We start from the raw sequence: 20,105 nt of genomic DNA, 5'->3' as shown, positions 1-20,105 counted from the left end.
ACGAAAGTTAGAAACGACAATTACGAAATATTTTATTCTAGATCCCGCCCACCTATGAATTATCCACCTTTATAATTCCAGCCCCTTTCCGAAAAAATCGTGCGTATGCTAGTGGTGAACAGACGAGTGTCAAAAGTTTATTTATACAGTAGCTCCAATCCCGATTACCTATCTGTGGATGAAGCAGTGGCAGTAGTATATTTTATGCTATGGACAGTGCGAGAAAGGAAGAGCATCCCCTCAAGCAGCTTTGCTACACTTAAAACTTGCTTAACATGAGCATATGAGTTTTTGAGCAAGTGTGGAATCTTGTCTAATCCAAGATTTTTGTAAAAATGCCCTCGGGAATTTTTCAGAAACGAAGAGCTTTCTCAGATTGATTTGTTTACACTTAAAACTTGCTTAACATGTTTATTTGTTTAAGTGTAGCACCTGCCTAACCCAAGAGTTTTGTAATTCGGAAAGTATTAACTCTCCTCAAGCAGATTTACAAAAATTGCATCAGTTTGTCTATAAACTTGTATCCATACCAACCTATACATATTTACTTCAGGTTTAAGTTCAATTGGATTTGCTTATTTAATATTAAAACAATGCAATATGCAGAGCATACCTCTAGACTTGGTCCGTGTTTGCATGTTTCCCTTCTGTGGCAATGTGCGCAATTCCCGAGACGTTAGTATTGATTTTTTTCCTCAGCGCATGTATTTACAGAAATTCCTGAATATTGCATCAGCCAGTTATGTGAGACTGACTGAGGGGGACAGACGTGTTGATACAGTGCTTCTCATACTTACAGGCCTGTTTGGTTTAATTGAACAATATAAAATCTGTTATTTGTTGTAATCCAGTCATATTTAGAGTCAAGCTTATATTTGTCCCAGCCTGTTATACATAACAAGGTTATTGCTATTCAAGATATGCATGTTCGTGCAGGTATTTGCGCCGGGTCAGTGTGAATGATTTTCCACTTGTGGGCTATTGGTTTTACATTTGAATCCCAGGAAATTTTATATAAATACCAAAACCATAAATATTAAGTATATATACACATATATACATATACGCATACAAATCACAGTGCTGAACCCAACTGATATTTTTTATCCAGTATAAAGTTTTGAATTGAAACCCAGGAAATTGTATATAATAAACAACAACAAAAATGCCGAATCAAAAATATTGTAATCAATGCAATAAAAATATATTTAGCTCTAATTGGGCCAGACATCAAAAAATTTGTAATCCGGACAAATACAAAACTCCCACAAAAATTTGCCCCAAATGCAATAGAAAATATAACATGGAATATTTCACATATAAACATAAAGATACTTGCTCTGCACAGTCATCCACATCTGCTCAGAAAAGAAGGCACGAAGCACCTGTTAATGCCAGAGCAGCAAAACAGCCACGCCATGAACCTACCCGTAGCAGTTTTAATGCCCAACTTAGGGATTACCAGTTTGTATCAGAGCTAAGATGCGGCATTGAGAATTTCTTGAACAGTATAAATTCTGATCTGCACGCAATTCTTAATGCACAAAATGGCTCTTATAAGCTATCCCTCAAATTGTTTGTACAATATAAGAAACCAAATGGCACAAAATTTACACAGCCCCACATAACAGAAACTGTACCTGTATATTCAAATTCAAATTCAGACAAAATAATAGGCAATTTGATAGATCAATTAAATATCAAACACTCTGAATTTGCAGCAAAAGAGTCTGGATGGACCCTATGCGGTTCATCACACAAGCTCTATGTTAATATTTCTGAATTCACTCCATTACAAGGATCCACTTATGTGCCTTTGCCTGCTAATATCAAAAACAAAAGAGCCGTGGTCAATATAAAAAACACCGACCAGAAATGCTTTTTGTGGTGTATATTAGCTGCTTTGTATCCAGTTTCAAGGAATCCTGAGAGAATAACTTATTACAAACAACATGAACATCTTTTTGACGATGTAATGGAGGGTTTGGAATATCCAATGTCAGTTCAGAATATTGATAAATTTGAAAAAAAGGCCAGGCATATCAATGGCAAACAATTATCTATTAATGTTTTTATTTATTCCACTGGCAATTGCCCGATAGCACCTCTCAGAATTAGTACAATTGATGATGAATCTGCTATTCCGATTGATCTGCTCTTAATTGAAGGAGATGATACATGCCATTATACTCTGATACATAATCTTGAAGCTTTAGTGAGAACACAACTAGACAAATCTAATAGAATATTCAAGTTGTGCAGAAGATGTTTGACTGTATTTGATGGTCAAAAAATGGTAAAGGGGGTTCCTGAAAAAAATGCAGAAATTGCTAAAAACAAGTTAATTGAGCATCTGAAATACTGTGGCAACCATAAACCTGTTCATATGGTGATGCCCAATCCAAGTGAAAATTGCAAATTCAAAAAGTATGAAGCCTTGTTGGAACACCCAGCATATATTGTCTGTGATTTCGAATCGAATCTCAAATCTCTTGCATTCTGTAGCCCAGATCCAGAAGAATCATCAATTACACCATACCAGCTACATGAACCTTCCAGCTTTTGTTGTGTGGTTATACGGGATGGTGTAGCTAGTGAGCCATACTTATACGTGGGACCAAATGCCATCAAAGAATTTGCACATAGAATAGAAAATGTGTGCCGTGACATAGCATCTAACATCTTATTAATATCAAAACCTATGTTGCCTTTAACAGAGGATCAGATTGAGGATTTCAACAATGCAGAAAAATGCCCGGTATGTGATTGTGAATTTTCAGATACAAATATCAAGGTACATCACCATTCTCATACAGATGGTCGATATAAACAGGCCCTGTGTAGTAGCTGTAATATTAAGATCAAGAGACCAAAATTTATCCCCATATTCTGCCATGGAGCATCCAATTATGATTTCCATCATCTGATCAGGTACGAGGGGTTTGAGAAGCAGAATTTAAATATTTTAGCTGAAAATGACGAGAAATCAGTGTGTCCGGCTTAAAAGTATAATAAAAGAAAAATTAATAACTTGAGAAGCAATTGAGATATTTATTGGCGGTTTGCTTCTACAAGTATGTTAACTCAAAATGTTTTCTTACGTGTGCTTGCGGCAGTTGGTATTGCGTGCGCATGCGCGTAACTGCACGTATCTGCTTTGTCCACGTAAACGCGCGCTTCAGTAGCCATGTGGACTCCACAGCAGAAGGTGTTCTGTGTGCTTTCTCTCGCGGAACTAAAGTCTGTTACACTGGTTCAACGTCGTTTTCGGCGTGAATATGGACTGCGACCAACCGACGATGTTCCCAGTTACATTTCAATCAAGAAGTGGGACAAGCAGCTTCGGGAAGCTGGAAGTTTGCTTCCGATGTCGGGCCGCCATGCCAAGCACGCAGTTCCAGAGGCTACTGTTGAATTAATCCGAGCGTCCTTCCAGCAGAGCCCTCGTAAGTCAATCCGACAAGCAAGTAGGCAGTTACAGTTACCTCGTTCGACAGTACACGATGTCGTCCATAAAAGGTTGCGCCTACGGGCGTACAAAATGCAGCTTCGTCACAAAATCAAGCCCGAGGACAGGCCACGACGGAAGAACTTCGCGGAGACAATTCTGGCGAAAATTGATGAAAACGAGGCATTCCTCGATTTCATCTGTTTCTCGGACGAGGCTACATTTCACACTTCCGGCAAGGTAAATACGCACAATTGCCGCATATGGGGAAGTGAACCCCCCACGTAGTGATGGAGTGGGAACGTGACACTCCGAAAGTGACTGTGTGGTGTGGATTGTTGAAGGACAGGGTTATAGGCCCATTCTTCTTCGCGGAGCCTACAGTTAATGCAAGAACGTACATCGACATGTTGGAGCTGTATGTTGTGCCACAACTTCCTCGTGAAGTGATCTTTCAACAAGATGGCGCACCATGCCATTTTGCGAACATTGTGAGGGATTTCTCGGATCATGAGATCCCAGATCGCTGGATTGGGAGAGGTAGTCCATGGATTGCTTGGCCCCCTAGAAGCCCAGACATTACGCCACTTGATTTCTTTCTGTGGGGTTTATCAAGAATCAAGTGTACCAGACACCAGTTCGTGATCTACCAGATCTACACCATCGCATTCGTGCAGCTATCGCTAATGTTACGCCTGCAATGCTGCAAAACACTTGGAGAAAAGTGGAATACAGATTAGATGTCTGTCACGCCACTAATGGTACACATATCGAGGTGTATTAGGTATGCAAAAAAACATTTTGAGTTAACATACTTGTAGAAGCAAACCGCCAATAAATATCTCAATTACTTCTCAAGTTATTAATTTCTCTTTTATTATACTTTTAAGCCGGACACCCTGTATATCTATTAGCAAGATAATTAAAGTTGATGGTGTTCCTATTCACATAAGATTTCTTGATTCTTACAGATTTTTATCTGCTAGCCTGGATACACTGGCCTCTCAATTATCTGATGATGACTTGAAAATCACACGTGCCTCGTTTCCAGATCAGGAGCTGAAATTAATTAGGCGGAAGGGTGTATATCCATATGACTATGTTACAGATTTTTCTAAATTTGATGAGTGTTCCCTGCCACCACAAGAAGAGTTTTACAGCAAAATCAGAGGATCTGGAATCACTGATGAAGATTATCGCCATGCCAAATTGATGTGGAAGAGTTTAAAATGCAAGACATTTGGTGATTATCACATGGCTTATTTGAAACTTGATGTGACCCTCTTAGCTGATATATTGCAGGCATTCAGAAAATCTTCCATGCAAAATTATGGACTGGACCCAGTGTATTTTTACAGTGCCCCGGGCCTAGCATGGGCCGCAATGTTTTTCAACACCAAAAACCAATTGGATCTAATCCAAGATCAAGAAAAGTATCTGTTTATGGAGGAATGTATAAGAGGAGGGATGGTGCAATGTTCCCAGAGATATGCCAGAGCAAATAACAAGTATATGCCTGATTATGATCCAGCACGGCCATCAAATTATATACTTTATGGGGATGCAAACAACCTCTATGGTCACGCTATGATGGATAAATTGCCATATGCAGGGCTTGAATGGGTCGAAGATTTCAATATTGAGGATCTTCAGAATTTTGATGACAGTGACTATGGCCTGTTCTTAGAGACTGATCTGATAATTCCTGATGATTTGCACAATAAATTTTCTGATCTGCCCCCAATTCCCGAGGTTCAGTGCCCACCTGGCTCTAAACAGAAGAAGCTCATGATGACTCTGGAGCCGAAACAGGGATATGTCATATATTATAAAAACCTCCAATTCCTGATGAAACATGGTGTCCAAGTGACCAAAGTTGGCAAAGTCTTGAGGTTCAGGCACTCAAGATGGTTGAAACCATACATTGATACAAACACGGAGCTTCGAACATCTGCAAAGAGCCAATTTGATAAGGGCTTGTTTAAATTGATGGTGAATTCAGTATATGGCAAAACAATTGAAAATGTCAGAAAACATACCGATGTTAAAATAATTACTGACCCCAGCCGGAGCAAAAAATTGGCTGCAAAGCCCAACTTCAATTATAGAAGAATTTATGATGAGCACATGGCACTTTTCAACATGATGAAAACAAAGATCAAATTTGATAAACCTATTTATGTAGGGGCTGTGATATTGGAATTGTCCAAATTACATATGTTAATATTGTATTATGATGTGCTGAAACCTTTTTATGGTGATCGTGTAAAATTATTGTACATGGATACGGATAGTTTTATTCTTGATATTCAAACAGAAGATGTTTATCAAGATATGTCACAGCCTGAATTGTTTCAATATTTTGATACCAGTGAACATACAAAGATTCAACAACACCACAACAAAAAGGTGCCTGGCAAGTTAAAAGATGAGACACTTGGTGATGTTATTGTGGAATTTGCTGGGTTAAGAGCCAAGATGTACAGTTTTGAAACATGTAGTGGTGCTGTTGCCAAAAAGGCCAAGGGCATTGGCAGAGTAACTGTTGAAAAAGAGCTTGTATTTGAAGATTATAAAAATTGCATCAAATCACAGAATTCAATTAGAACATCAGAAAATAGAATTCAGAGTGAGAATCACTTATTGACTTCAAATATTGTAAGAAAAGTGGCCCTGGACCCACATGATGATAAGAGATGCATTTTGTCATGTGGCACACATACTTTACCTTGGGGGCATTGTGATTTGAAAAATGGGAAACAATGCCCAATTCCAGAGCATGATTTGAAATAAATAAACATGCCTATGAACTTATTTGGGTTCAAAAAACAGGCTATTATGGACCTGCCGACACCACAACCCTCTCCTGATTTACAATCTGTAAAGTCTAAACTGAGTGGCTTGTTAATTATTCATCTGAACAGCATACTTACAGATAATGATGATGAAACAGGCAAAACATTGTACATATTTAACAATAATTTAAATCATTACCAATTACCTGTAGGTGGGCAATTGCAATTTATTACAACCCCCGAGGGTGATGTCAAGATTTCAGTAGGGAGAAATATTTATAGAATAAAGCACTCAAACATGGTTTCTGGCACTGTATATACTGTTTCTGCTGGTGACTGCTTATATATTGAGGTCCCGGGATCATATGACAAGCTTATACCCTTTTTTATAGAATTAAGAATCAGATATTCAATAATAAATAACCAGTAAAAGAAAATGCCTAATGATATATTTGGCCACACAAGACATGAAGATCACAGTGATGAGATTCTGATGCTTGATATCAGAGTCAAGAAATTAAGAAGTGATTTACAAGCTTTGCAAACCACACTCAATGCCAGTCTTCAATTAGAAATTACAAATTTACAATCACAATGCATGGACCCTCTTCTCAAAATTGATTCCGAACTCAAAGTGTTGCTTCAGAAATATACTGATCTGGCTACATTGGATAATTTTCAAAGTTTGGAAGAAGCTGTAGCAGCTCTTCAAGCCAAATTTAAGACCCAGGCCACCAACTCTGAGCAATTGAAACACCAATTAGAAGAGCAGATAAATAATGTCCAGGCACAGCTCCAAACAATTGTCAAAAGCATAAAATCACAAGAAGATTTTGATCTAGTGATTTCCACTCTAAAGGAACAGATTCAGTCACTCCAGATACCTAATCTGGATCCTCTGCACAATGCCATAGCCGAGGTTAAAGAAAAAATTGAGACACTTGAAAATTTTATGAACAATTTACCATCTTCTGATGCTTTGAGTGCAATAACTCGGAGTGTAGCCAACATTAAGCTGCAACTTGAAACATATGAAGATTTTGGAAAAATTCAAAGTACCATAACCCATCTTGAAGGTATCATAGCAGCAGTGCAAAGTGATTTGGCAAATGTACAAGAAACTCGCCTGCCCGGTATTGTAGACACACTTGTCAGTGTCCAGCAACAAATCACAAAACTTGAAAACCTCAACACTGAATCTGAACTATCTCATTTTCATCACTTGATCGATGATATCCAAACAAAACTTGAAATTTTACAACAATCCACACCCTCTCAGGCAGATATAGCCCTGCTCCAAAATGCTATGCAAAATGTGGCTGATGCATCTGAATTAAACAATGTAAAATTGGCACTTGAATTTTTGCAGAATACAGTATCAAATCTTCCCACATCACAGGAACTTAAAAATATTAAGAGGGCAGTGAATCGCATATTAAAATCAGAAGATATCAAGAATATCCAGGCAGAGATCAAACAACTTACTCAGACAGTGGCCACTCTACCAACCAATCAACATATTAATGAACTGCATGCCCTGTTTGAGGATATCAGAAGACAGGTCCATGATCTTACTGCTCAAAATTCAAAATTGGCAGTTGTTGAAAATTTGCAACAAATTGTAGCTAATATCAAGCAACAGCTAGGAACCATGGAATCCAATCAAGCAAATGCTCTGTCTGTTTTTGCCACCCAGCTTCAAGAGATTGTGCAACAATACAAGAGACTTGCTGTGGACATAAAAATAAAGCCAGGCCATGATGATGTTGTTAGGACCATCAATGAGCACCTTGAATCTGTAACAAGCAGATTGCTTACAGCAGAAAAGGAAATAACAGGCATAATCGAGAATCCAAAACATACAGTAATTCTTGAATTGTACAGCATCCCCAACAAAGAATATGATTCTCCATTTACACCAGGTGGCAAAATATATATGCTGTCCCCTGCACAATTTTATTACCAGTTTTTTGTTGGAGGCACACTGAGACCAATCAAGATCAAATATTGGCATCAGCCACAGGCACATCACTACCCTACCTTATCAATAACAAATGCTGATAACAAACCAAAAATCACCAGTGTAGAGTTGGAGGATTTTACAGATCCCAATACATTAGAAACAGCCTATACTGAAGATGATGGCACTTTGGAATTTAAAATACAAATAGGGGACAAATTATATTTAGAAAATCCTGTAGTATCAGCTGCTGAACACCCCATAGTTGCAATATTCTTGTTTACATATTATGTCTAGACAAATTATTGTTGATGAATTACACAGACAAGCCAGACATAATTATAAGAGACTGCCAGTAGTTACAAAAGGCATAGATGATTTATGGCAGAGCGACTTGATTGAGTTGTCAAGTGGGCAGTTGAAAAACTTAGACAAAATCAACAAGGGCTACAAGTATCTACTCACTGTGATAGACACATTTTCAAAATTTGCCTGGGCTGTGCCACTCAAATCCAAGACTGGAACATGTGTTACAGAAGCCTTCAGGACAGTCATCAATTATTCAGGAAGATCCCCGCGCTATTTGCAAACAGATAATGGCAAAGAATTTTATAATTCAGTGTTTCAACAATTTATTAAAAGCCAGGCAATAAAACATTATTCGAGTTACAGTGACCTCAAAGCCTCAATTGTAGAGAGATTCAACAGAACCTTAAAAAATCTTATGTATAAACAATTTACACTTCAAGGTAATTATAAATGGATTAATATTCTTCCAGAACTTCTACATAAATATAACAACTCGGTCCATTCCACAATCAACATGAAACCCTCTGAAGTAACTTCATCTGATGAGCAAAAATTGATCAGGACTGTTTATTATCCTAGATACCAGCCAACAACAAGAAGGGCCAAATACAGAGTGGGCGACCAAGTGAGAATCAGCAAATATAAGCACTTATTCAAGAGAGGCTTTACGAGAAACTGGAGCACCGAATTATTTACAGTGGTTCAAGTTAAACCCGGGACCCTTAACACATATATAATAAAAGATCACCGAGGAGAAATTCTCAAAGGCAGGTTCTATGAACAAGAGCTCAGCAAAACTAAACAGCCTGACACATATCTCATAGAAAAAATTATCCGCAGAAAAGGCAACAAGTTATTTGTCAAATGGCTGGGTCATCCGGAAAACAGCTGGATCGATGCAGACAAAGTGATAATATGAGCACCTGGGATGTTATAAAAAGGCTGCCAGAACCTGAACAGCAGAATAAGAGAAATGGCAACTTGCTGCCTGATAATATTAGGTGTCTTATTGTTGGGCCATCTGCTTGTGGTAAAACTACACTAATGGTTGATAATTTTTTATTGGCACCCAACTGGTTAGACTGGAAAAACAGGCACTTGTATGTTTTCTCAAAGAGCTTGGAACAATTAAAATATCAGCAGCTGATGAAGCTATATGACGGATTGGATATTGCCACATTTGAACCAGATGTTAAGCCATTAGATGAATGTCTCGATAATTCTGTTGTTGTGTTTGATGACATTATACTGGATAATCAAAACAAGGTTAGAAATTTCTTTACACAGGGCCGGCACAAAAACATTGACTGCTTCTACCTGGCACAGACTTTTTCAAAAATACCCAAGCAACTGATCCGAGACAACAGCAATTTTATATGTGTGTTTCATCAAGATCATACCAACCTCAAACACATACATGATGAATATGTAGGTGGGGACTTGAGCTACAATGATTTTTCCAAATTTTGCAGCAAGTGCTGGAGCCAGGACAGTTATGGGTTTGTCACAATTGATATGACAAGAACACCTAATACTGGCAAATACAGAAATAAAATCAACGATTTTCTAGACGTTGAGACATAAATAAACAACCATGAAACGACCAGTCATTGATGATCTTAAGTTAAGAGATTATCTTGTAAAAAGATTTAAGGGATGGAAATCAGAGAACCGTGGAATTTATGAAAAACACAAACAAACAGAACAGCCTGTCATTGATGCTATTAATAATTTAGGTAAGAATATCAAAACTGTTACAGAGCAGAATCAAGATTTGATCACAGAGCTTGTGCCTGTAGCTGCAAGGAACATATTAGATTATCCATTCACCCCACTTTCCAGTATTCATACACCTAGTCCTGTTGCTCCTAGAAGAATTGAAGCTACTCAGGATCCTATTGAATTGGGTCTTCTTGCTCAAAAATATTTAACCACACCTAAAGACAATAAAGATGAGGTGTTTGGCTTATATGCTGACACAGAGCTTGATGGCAGCATCATACATAGAATTGGTAATTTCAGAGTAACTTTTATGGGAGATGATATAATTGTTTATTCAGAATCTCGTCTCGGAGAAAAAGGTGCTTTTGTTAAGTACCCCGGCACACCTGGATTGTGGGAACTGATGACTCGGAAGAGACCTGGCAGCTATACAGATCAGGATTATGAGCATTACAAAGAAATATTAATAAAATCAGATGCTCTGTACCAGAACAATGATCCTACACAAAAAAGAGTCAAGTCTAGCAGTGGGGCAAAATACAATAATTTAATCAAACCCATATGGTCACAGATCAAGACTGGCAGTGGAATCAAACAATACAACACCCTGCCTAAAGAATTTGTGTGGGTTGATGATGTCAGGAAACTTGTGGATAGGTTATTGGTGATAGCTGGGGAGGAAAATGCAGGGAACCACAATTTTTACAATGAAAAGGTTGGAATTATGGACATGATAAGCACAAAATTGTCTAATTTTATAGTGAATGACCCTAAGGGGATTGGATATCTTATAAAAATTATTAATACTCTACCCCCCAAATTTTGGAATGTCTCTGAGGGTCGGGGGTTGGTTAATGACATTATAAACAAGCTGCCATTTGAACTACATATTCCAGGCTATCAGTATTGTGGTCCAGGCACAAAATTGGACCATAGATTAAACAGAGGGGATCCTGGTGTAAATCCCCTAGATGCTGCTTGCAGAGACCATGACATAGCATACAACACACATTCTGATCTTGACAAGAGACATGTTGCAGACAAGAAATTAGAAGAGGCTGCATTTGGTAGATTTGTAAGCAAAGATGCTTCTTTGAGTGAAAAAATAGCAGCATTGGGAACCACCATAGCTATGAACACCAAACAAAAACTGGGGTGGGGGTTGTGAATATGTATATAATAAACCTACGATGAAGGCCAAGGGTGTTATGTATCAAATACCTTATGCAGGTCTCAAATCTCTTAAAACTATTGACAGCCTTTTGACCAAAAAGCAGCGCAAGAAAAAAAACTCTTGTCTTGCAAAGGGCCATGGTATGAAATTGTTGCTTAGTACCCCCCAATTAAAAAAATTACAGCAATCTAGAAAAAAATCACATGTGGGGGGTTTCATATTTACCATCCCTGCCATCTTAGCTGCTCTCGGGGCTGTGGGGAGCTTGGCCGGGGGATCAGCCGCCATAGCAAAAACAGTAATAGATGCCAAGAAGAATAAGGCAGAATTAGATGAGCAGAAGCGCCATAACCTGGCAATGGAGAAAAAAGGCAAAGGTGTTAAGAGAGCCATGAATAAGTTTAAAAAAAACAAGAGCCGCTTACAAACCAAGATATTGAAGCTTTAATCAAGCCATTGGGCATCAAACATTTTAGAGGTGTGTACATGTCTGATTCTTTACCAGAACAACCACTCAACAAAGAGTGTGGCATTGTTAATTTGGATGAGTACAAAAATCAAGGCACTCACTGGATTTGTTATCTTAAATATTTAAACAATGAGGCATTTGTGTTTGATTCATTTGGAGGTGTTCCTCCTGAAAATTTAATAAAATATTTAAAATCAGCTAATCTTTATTACAATAATGCCCGTGTTCAAAATTTCAAAGATGTTAATTGTGGACATTTGTGTTTATCTGTTCTTAGATATATGTCTCAAATAAATAAACCATCAATTGAAAATTTTCAAAAAGCCTTGTGGTATCTGAAACATCATGGGGGTATTCCATCTCACCAGCCAAAATTCAATATTGAAACTCAAATTACATGATGACATAGTGTATCCCAAAACAATAGCTCTCAGAGCATTTTACGGCATGTACTTGATTCCTAATATTACGCACCACAACAACAAAATTGCAGTAGGGGATCAAAATATTGTCATCACTCCAGGGCAGTATAATCTGTCCACTCTAAATGCTCAATTACCCAGAGGTATAGTATTAAGTCAAAATTCTGTCACTCACAGAGTAGAAATCGTATCTGCTACAGAAACAGTACATCTGGGTACTATAGGAGAGCTGTTAGGCTTTGAGAACAACACAAAACTCGAACCGGCCATCAAACACACTGCTATGAATATACCCAAATTCTTAGCCATAGAGACTCTGAATATTCACTGTAATGTGGCCGAGGGTATGATCACCAAATCAAATGGCATAGGCACTCACAAACAAACCGGCATCATTGCAACATTCAAACCTAATTCTGAATTTATGGAGCCCATCATCTACAATCCATCCCCAACATTATATTTTCCTGTGTGCCATAACAGAATAGATTATATTGAATTGATGGTCACTAATGAAAAAGAAGAATTAGTTGATTTTGCTGGAGCCACAACAACTGCAATCATAGAGATTAACATTTAAATAAAAATACATACAATGGAAAATATTGAGAGTTATGAGCTACAATCATTCCCTCCAAACAGGAGGACATTTGCAAATTTAAATCAACCCAACACGGAGGTTGAGGTTGATCTTGATGTAGGGGATGGCTTTATACACCCCCACAGAGCAGATCTATACATCAAATTTGATGTTGTAAAGCTCGATGGAACAGATTATCCGGCAAATTCGAATATAAGACTTGTAGACAATTTTGTGCCGCATCTGTTCTCTGAAATTGAGATCAGAAAGCATGGCGTTGTTATAAACAGAGTGGATTATCCAGGCATTACCTCCACAGCTTTGGCCACTCTAAAATTATCCAAAACCGAGGCTTCTTACTACAAAATCGGTGGATTTGAAGCTGGTGATAAAATATTATCCAAGAACCACACAGTGCTGTTCCCCATGCGCCTGTTGCCAGGATTCTTCTCGGATTACAAAGAAATTATGTGGAAGGGTGGGTTAAGAATTACATTTAGAAGAGCTGCCAATGATAACAATGCATTGATGAGGTACAGCACATTAAACCCTACGGGGGAAGCTTTGCCTAATACCTTACCAGATGCAGGCAAATGCATTATTCAGACTATGGAGTTAAGAATCCCGGTTGTTGAATATGAGGCCAGTTACGCTCTTAAATACAAAGCAGATATCCTAAAAAATCCACAGGTTCCTCTTCAATTTTACACATATCAATGCGTACAGAAGCCTGCCTCTGGTACTTATTATGAATTTGATGCCACAAGTTCATTCTCCAGTATTCAATTTGACATGCCCGATTTTGTAGTGGTACTGTTTCAGACTATGAGACACAACAATCAGGAAAAAAATTCAAGTAGATTTGATAACTGCAACATCAAGAACATATATCTTAAAAATGGCAGAAATGAAGTCTTTCCTAGAGAAAATTACAATTTAGACATTTCCAAGGATGATTTTCTCAAATTATATGAAGCTTTTTCGGCTTTCAAAAGGGTCACTACCGGGAATACAGACCTGTACTACACACCAGATGAATTCAAGGAACGGAGACCCATGTTTGTAATTAACACTTCGAAAAGAAAACAGGTTGTAGTGAATGATAGAACAAACATTAAAATTATCTGTGAATTTCACGAGGCTTTACCAGATGACACCATATGTAGCGTTATTCTCATAGGTGAAAAATCATATATTTATGATGTGAGAAATGAGCGAGTCACAGAGCAGTTCTAGAAGCACGATTCTGGGCTTCCCCCATGGCGCAGTGGTAGCATCATTGCCTTGTAATCAAGAGGTCCCGGGTTCGATACCCGGTGGAGGCACAAGTAGTTTGGATCCCACTTTAAAACTGTAGGGCCACTCCCGATTAGCCTTACTGTGCATAAAATGGCCTTAAAACAGCAACTCGAACTAGAGCCACGATTTAAACACAGAAACCCTTTGGATATAAAACAATACTTTACCGTCAGAAAATATATTACCTACCCATTTTATAGCTTACGAGCAGAAAAGCTTTTACCTACCCAGCACATCTGCCCTTGCAATTATTTTGTTGCGACAATACCAAACCATTGCATGATAATATCCGAGAAGGCAATTCCTCAGTATGATGGATGGTTCCCTGAAAGAGTATATAGTATAGATAAGAATTTCTCTTTGAGTCCCATGACAAATAACATGTAATTTCCCCTCGGAAAAGACACAATAGAGGCAATATCAATAGATATAATCACTCAGGCAAACAGAATGAAGGCAATTACTCTTTAATAATAAATAACTCTCTGAAAAGACTCAGTATAGATTATATCTATTGGCATACAACTCACGGGCATGCAATAATTTATTGTTGGCCAAAACATGGAACTGATCAAAAAGATTGGAAAGAACATACAATGTTTACGTGACCTCCATTCTTTTGTATTGATTATGTAGTTTTGCCCCCGTATTGTCGAGCTCCCAGATAACAAAACTCTGGTGATTCTTAATAGAGAATAATTTTGCTCTGTTATACAACATTTTTACTAAATTTAAGATCTGGGGGCTATCAACAAAACAAAATTATTCTCAAAATCTCACGTATGGAATGCCACATCTATCAGGACTCGAACCCAAAGCCCCTTGTTTACAAAACTACAATATTAACATTTTGCCATCAGATTTTATGAGGACTCAAACCCGAGCCTTTTGATTACAAGGCAATACACTACACTCCACTCGGTCTCAGAACCCAATAGATATCAATTCAAGATTCCTGGGATTTTGACAGAAAAACATACTACAAGCTTAATTTCTGGTGTAGCCAAAAATTAACAAGCTTATGTACAAAAATCTGGATGATGCAAGTTTTAAGTGTAAACAAATCAATCTGAGAAAGCTCTTCGTTTCTGAAAAATTCCCGAGGGCATTTTTACAAAAATCTTGGATTAGACAAGATTCCACACTTGCTCAAAAACTCATATGCTCATGTTAAGCAAGTTTTAAGTGTAGCAAAGCTGCTTGAGGGGATGCTCTTCCTTTCTCGCACTGTCCATAGCATAAGATATACTACTAGTGGCGGCTCGTGGTTTGGGTCTATGGGTGTGCACCTTGGCTCGCGTCCGGAAGAAGTGTTGTTATTCCCACCCAATTATTCCTGCCCGTTTCTGCTAATCGCATTTGCAATCTAAGTTATGACGCAGCTTTCCCTGATAATGAGACGATAGCAGAGTTATATTTCATGAATTTGTTTTTAAAAAATAAGGTTTATTACAAAATCGAAATACCCTAGTCATTTTTTTAATCGATCATGTGAAAAGATCGAGAAGATGTGTTATTTCGCCTCTTTGGGACCTGTAGAAAATTCAGCATTCGACGACCTGACAAAATCACTCGCAACGCTATACCGATAAACTGCTATGGTTTGTAAAGGATAATAATATTGCTAGTATTTTGTGTAATTGCCGTGTTTTAATAATGTATACAGTAAAACCTGTTTATCCCGGAACATGATGGTTCCGAGCAAACTTTTCCGTCTTAACAGTTTTCCTTCTTATACAGGGTTGACTGTAAATACAGTATAGAGCCCTGCAGGAAATAATGGAAAGACAGATTTACATTTAACATTACTTATAATGTAGAGTACTAATGCATGCACGTACATGAATAAAAATGCGATACATTCATCAATTTCATCATATCATCAGTCATCTCCATCTTCGCAAATTAGCCAAAAGTGGCACAAAAAGCGAAGAAAAATGGACACTCACAAACATACATGCCCATGCCAGGATTGGAACCCGGGACCCTTGTTTTCGTAGCGCGATGTGCATAGACGGAAAGAGAAGGATTGAAAGATGGAACAAGAGAGGTGAAGAAAGATTGAGATAAAAGTGAAGAAAAGAGAAAGAAACAAAGAGAGATAACAAGAAAAATAGAAAGATGACGAAAGAACAGAGGAGAAATAGACAAAGAAAGGTGGAGAAAGAGGGTAAGAGATGAAAGAAAGAAAAGGAATCGTAACAGCTATGAGTATTGTAGCGCATTCTTTCATATCGACAATGTTACCGATAAGCGAGTGACAACAGAGGCGTGATCCACTTACAGTATTGCATTGTTTTCTTGCGAGCGAAAAAAATAAAGGAAAAAATTTCCGTCTTACTGAGAATAAAAACATCTCGTTGGTCTTTAAAGGGTGTTCCGTTTCCGCCTTAAGCAGGCCATTTTCAGGTATAAAATCGGTCCGATCTGGGGACCTTTTTTTTTTCTTCCGTATTTACAGGTTTCTTTCTTATAGAGGTTCCGGGATATGCAGTTTTTACTGTATTATCTTTCATCAATGTAAATATGTCCGATCAAAAACTCAAGTTTAGAGCCTCATAAACATTTCACCGTATACACTTAAGTTAATTTCCATTTTTAATGTACTTATTCACTTTAGTCATTGTAATGAGGAATGAAATGCAGCTAGTTCTTGCCAGCTCCTTTACAAAAATTCTCAAATCAGTGACATAATAGTACAAGTTACATATTCTCGTATGCACTGAATAAAGAATTGGATTGACTGTTCTCACAAAAATACAATACTAAACTCTGATTATTTGAAATTTTCATTGAACTTCCAAATACAAGTCCGAGCGTCAAAATGCACCAATTCCTACGACATTGTGAATGTTTTTAATTCAAACCGCTGGTATTTTACAAAACTATATTTCCAGCACCTGTATCAACGTATTCCACTCATCGCATCTGGCCTTGCATGGTTGAATACGCTTGTCACTACTGCTTTGCTCAGAACCGGTGAGGTGAGAGAGAGATCAAAAATTCCCTTTCTGAGGAAAAAAAAATCCCTCAATTTGCAATGATGCATGGGTTGTTCTCGACTCCGTCATACGGCAAGGAGTGGAAAGATTGCAACACTACATGACGAAGAGGGAACAGCGCATGTCCGTAGCTACTATGTCACCATTCTTTGTGCGAAGCGAGTTCGAAAACCCTTGATCCAAGCCATAAGGGCCTTTCTGCTTCCTCTACCCACCGTCGAAAACAGCGCCACTTCGGTGTGCAGCCGTGTGCACTTTCCAATTGTGTTCATGCCGTCCATTCGACACGAGTTACTCGGATAGAATTGCTGTTTTGAAGAAATGGCTTTTAATGAATAAATATAATAAAAATCAATTACATTGCACATTTATTTGGGTGTGCACGTGCGAGTGAGCGAATAGGCAGCAGCCGCTACTGGCATGAAGTGAACATTAAACAACAGTTCAATCAATTAATATTGATCACCAGCTCTCTGACCATTTTCCTCAATAAATGTGACCACTACATAATCATAACGTCCAATCTAGCATGGCCGAACACGGTAGACGTCGGCAAAAACCAGATCCGTATTACCATCAGGTAACGACTGGTACCACGTCACGGAAATTTCCCCAAAATCTCCTTACGCGATCGATTTATGACTTTAAATATGACTTCACTGAACTTTCCCAAGACTGATCTCATCGCGAACGTTGATGAAGTATCTGTTACTCAACTTATATTGAAATATCACCACCATTATTCTACAAAGCTCCACAACAATCTTAGTACAAGGATCTTTACAAATTGTCTCCCCTGTTCCCCTTCGCCTCGGCATAACTTTCTCATTCCGTGAATGCCACCTGTCACTCTTGGATACCGGAGATTTTCAGGTCTAGAACTTTCTGATGGAATCTGCTGAAGGAGAAGTTTCTAGATCCCGGAAGTTGTCTTGGTTTCCGGTGCAGATGCTCTGGGTTCTTTGGTAACACCATTGTCGTCGTGACAAAGGACTTTCACAAAGAAGGGTTGTTGGTTCCATTCTCATTATTGTCCAACCTGCAGTTATTGTTGAGCATTTATCCTTTATCTGTTTTTGTGAAAGTAAAAAGCATTGTTACTAAAGTATACGATAAAACATATATGTTGGAATTAATTTTTAAAACTGTAAACTGCTGTATCTCACGAACTAGAGTACTGCACGGAAGCAGTTTCAGCCCACAACCATCTATTTCATTTGCATACATCATTGCGTTGGTAAGGTAGGCTAAACTACATTTTAACATGGAGATACTGACTGGGCCATGTGGCACGGACAGGAGAGGAAAGAAGAGTTTACAGGATTCTTGTTGGGAAGCCTGATGGTAAGAGACCACTAGGAAGGCCAAGACGAAGATGGAGAGATGACGTTGAGATGGACCTAAAGGAAATCAGTAAATATGGAAAAGATTGGATTGATCTTGCCAAGGGCAGGGACAGATGAGAGGCTTGTGTTGCTGCATAAACCTTCGGGTTTAAGAAGGCTAGAGATCGAGGGAGTTAGTAAGTTTCACGATCCATATTTGAGGTCCCATTACCACAGACAAATTACGGTTATACATGTACTACTGGTCTTCGAGCGTATACCGCTCGTCTTGCCTGTTCGAGCATTATTCGCTCTAGCGATGAAGCTGTCAATTTCGTAATCCATCTAGCGTCGTCCATGCGAACTATTTGGAGCTCGAGCGAAACCCTCTCACTATCATGAACCAAGAATCCGACTTGCCGTATAACTCCCATAAAAATGACCAGAATAATCACAATAATATCAAAACCTCATTATTGTAATTTTTGAAGTTAGGCATATATATATATATGATTTCTGCTCATCGACAATATTATTATAAGAACTTTCATTTGAGTATCATTGCTAATTCTTTTCGATATATCGAAAACATTGTTCAAACAAGTGCATTTCGTGTCGAAACCCTGATGGCTCGGCATTCGCTTGCTCATGTTCCCCAAAAGGACTGCATTGAGGTACATACTTGACCAGATTAAGTAAACGAAATGAAATATGTTTATGAACCCATATACGTCTTGTTTGAGAATGGCAAACACACAAGGGAAGATGGAACTTACCCTGTTCGGGCACGCAGAGTCTCCAACCCCTATCTCTCGTCTCTTTAAAAGCGATCTGACCCTTTTCCGAACACTGCCGGCCCTTTTTGTCCTGTCGTATTTCGCAACTGCATTGCGTTGATCCCGGCAGGGACAGGACATTTGCCTGAGAAACTCCTGTCTCATCATCGTTGAGTTGCGAGACTCATACCTGCAGTCATTACACGACGTAGCGGTCTATACCTTGGAACATCTGTACAGAACATGACATGACCTTGTATGTAAGACAAGGACCGTACGGTTAGCTAGGGTGACCAGACATACTCTTCTTAAGAGTATTATACTGTTTTAGAGGTTCATATACTCTATACTCTCTTCAATTTGCAAAAATCCCCAAATATACTCTTTTCCTTGATATTTAATTTCATTCATTATTTTACGCGTAAAAATGCCTTAAAATCCACAGAACGGAAAACGTCAAGATGTGAACAAACTGAAGTATTTACTCCTTGACTCAAGAATTCCCTATGAACGATTTCAAGTGTCGTTTTCATATTCCATCAACAAGCAAAACATATTTCAAATTCATTGGAATTTAATGATAATGATTAGGGCTGATCCGATACCACTTTGAACCGATGCCGATACTCTTACCGCTTCCCACCGATACCGATACCGATATTTGAAAAATGCAATAATTAAAATTTGTTCAAAATATTGATCAATATTGGTGTGTAAATATTCTCCTCCAATTTTATGCACCAACATACCACGAAATTTGCATAGAATATTCAAGAATTGCATCAGAATATTAAAATAGATATCATGTATTCACAAAATATAGT

Source organism: Lepisma saccharinum, chromosome 15 (assembly GCF_977018435.1).
Source record: "Lepisma saccharinum chromosome 15, izLepSacc3.1, whole genome shotgun sequence".
NCBI classification, from domain to species: Eukaryota; Metazoa; Arthropoda; class Insecta; order Zygentoma; family Lepismatidae; genus Lepisma; species Lepisma saccharinum.
Note: the sequence above shows the minus strand (reverse complement) of the source record.